This window comes from Hyla sarda, chromosome 9 (assembly GCF_029499605.1).
Source record: "Hyla sarda isolate aHylSar1 chromosome 9, aHylSar1.hap1, whole genome shotgun sequence".
NCBI lineage: Eukaryota > Metazoa > Chordata > Amphibia > Anura > Hylidae > Hyla > Hyla sarda.
The window spans coordinates 149,651,885-149,654,954 of record NC_079197.1 but is presented as its reverse complement, the minus strand read 5'-3'; positions in this window follow the sequence as shown (position 1 = coordinate 149,654,954).

The following is a 3,070-nucleotide window of genomic DNA, read 5'->3' as shown; positions in this document are numbered from 1 at the left end:
CAGGCTTTTTTCGCACGCTTTTCCAGCATCAGGTTAACTCTTGCATCGCTGACCGGACCAGAGGATCGTAACATGTATTCACTTCTCACTTCACACATTTCTGCAGCCAATACATTTTCGCCTCCCCCCTTACTTTTTGCGTGTGCTCTCTGCACGCAACACCATCCACACGATTCCGAACACTTAAATGGCGCTTCGTAACACATTGATAAAGTCTTTTACATAGGGGGAGTACACTGCAACAGCTGTAGGCACACACCCGTACCCTGTTCGTGAGACACCAAAAAGCTATGTGATAGCCTGGGGGAGTAGGGTATATGGGAGGGTAGCTGTCCGGTTACTAAGGGTGCTTGCTTAACCCTTTCTATTCGTGACGCCAGGGTGAGGGCTATTTTCTGTATGCTTGTCCTACCGCCACCCTTCCCAAGAGCGATAGGGAGATAGGAAATAATTGATTGTCCACAACCGGAGATTTGCAGAAACTTGTCGGAACCTTTACTGAAGATTTTAGGCAATAATGAACAGGAACAGTCCATATAACAAAGTCTATTAGAGATTGACAAGTGGTTGGGACCTCGTGAGTCTACTGAGCTTAGGAAGATAATTGTTGCGGTGATCCACTGGATTTAGGGGTTTAGATTCGGTCCAGTAATCACGCTAGCTTTAGCAGGGATTGAGATGTTAACTCACGGTTTAGTTTAGGCTGAGGCCGGCAGACTTCTGGCCTAGCTTGTCATTGAAAGTTGCGCAGATCCATCCTGATAGTCCAGCATCCACGAGAGCAGCAACCCAAGAGAGCGATCATTGGCTACAGCTCCCTTATATGGGCAGGGTCTGGACTTAAGCTCACTGGTCCATAACAACTGTCAATCTTCTGTACAGAGAGTTATGGGTAAGCATGTGACCCAAGGACCTCCAAAGGTCCTCCAACATACCATAGAGGGATTAACATGGTCACATGACCAAAGGTCCTGCGACACTAACAAGGTAAGTAGACTAATATACACTATATTAAATATACACATTATTAAATAGATACATAATAGCATGAAATTAGAAAAGGAGGAGGCGACTAGGGGCTGTCCCACCTGGGGGACCCTACCTGAACGTAGTAACTCTGACTTTGGGGACCTCCATACAAGGTACGGTATGCAATACGGTACCGGGACACCACATGAGCAAAATTTTTAAACTGCAGCACCATCGCAAAGGAGGGGTTACACTAAACACAAGAGTCTGAGAGGTTGTAGAAAGAGGTAAACGAATGGTTTACTTCAGCAATCTGAACATGTAGCAGTAGGTACACTCGTATTTACACAAGGGATATCTGCACAGAGCTTTTTGGGTGCTCAGCGAGGAGAAGACAGCTTTGAATTACCTGTCAGGAGAAGTGTTGATCATCTTCAGGAGATTATCTCAGCTTGCAGTTACACAGCCCAGGCTCTCTCTCCAGCACAGAGCACTAGCTAAGCCCCACCCCTCTGTGTTCTGTCCTAGTCTCTCTGTTACTAGACACAGAATTCTTGCAGTAAACAGCAAATTGCAGAAAGGGAGCAGTTTTTTGGGTGTAAGGAGTCATTTTTGGTAAATAAAGTGATTTACAGATATGTTGGGAATCACATGCAGGAACGTTGTTTAAAATCATAGTGACTATTTGAGGCTTTGGAAGGACTCTCTCACAAGAATACCATAGATCATGGCATAGACTCTTCTGAGGAGCAGAATTTGGTGGGTTTTTCCACCAACATATAGTTCCCTATCTTGCAAATCCCACGTTGGTTGGCTTGGCAGTAGCAAAGGGGCCACTGGTGCCCATGTGGAACTCTCTTTCCTGCCTGCAGCTAATGAAGCACATAGTTCAGATGTGATGACATGTGACTGTGTAAGGCCACGGCCCGCCTAAGGCACCAACGATGTACACTGAAAATGTGATGTGAACTGCTCCTATACCAAGGCCAAAATATCGTACACTTTGCAAACACCTATGTGTTCCTTCTTCTTGCTACAAGGGGTGAAATCTGCAGGGAAAAGTCATAAAAGAAATTGACATCCTTCAAATTTAAAAACCTTCAAAACAGATCCATTTATACTTGAAAAATGTAAGTGACTGAAAGCATCATTAAAATCTGCAGCATCAAATATGCACAGGATATTATGTGTGTATACACCCTTACTGCACTAGAGTACAAAGGTGCTGCATGGTAATGATAGGGATCTCCTGGTGGGATAGCCCCTAGTCGCCTCCTAGTGTTCTTAAAATAATCCTATACTCAGCAACACTACTCAGCATCACCCCTGTTAACCCTACACCCCCAAGCTCACCACATCTGCATAAATTAGTTCAGTTATCCAAGGGCTCCAGTTGCCTGGAAAAGGTGGATACAGACCTGGGAAACTTAAAGGAGAACTACGGGATTGAAAAATGTATAAGTTTCAGATCGCGGGGGGTCCGACCGCTGGGGCCCCCCCGCGATCTCCCGTACGGGGCCCCGACTCTCTGGTTAGAGAGGGCGTGTTGACCACCGCACGAAGCAGCGGCCGACACGTCCCCTCCATACACTGCTATGGGAGAGCCGGAAATTGCAGAAGGCAGCGCTTCGGCTCTCCCATAGCAGTAAATGGAGGGGGCGTGTCAGCCGTCGCCTCGCGCGGTGGTCGACCCGCGCTCTCCATGCAGAGAGCCGCGGCCCCGTACGGGAGATCGCGGGGGGCCCCAGCGGTCGGACCCCCGCGATCTGAAACTTATCCCCTATCCTTAGGATAGGGGATAAAATGTTAAATCCCGTAGTTCTCCTTTAAGACCGTCATTCCGGACATTTCCAGGCAACCAGAGGCCTTGGAAAGCTGAACTAATTTACGCAGACTAAAGTAATCAAAGGTCGGCCTGGAACCAATATTGTAACTTGAGGGACCACTGTTGTAATTATTATTATTATTATTATTATAACCTCAGAGCACATGACTGAAGCTGCTCCAGGTGAGCAGCCGTCCTTGTAGTAACACTGGCTGGCCTCTAGATGGCACTGTAGGCAGCCCTGTTTTGTAAACACTGAAAGTGAAAGTACAGAGG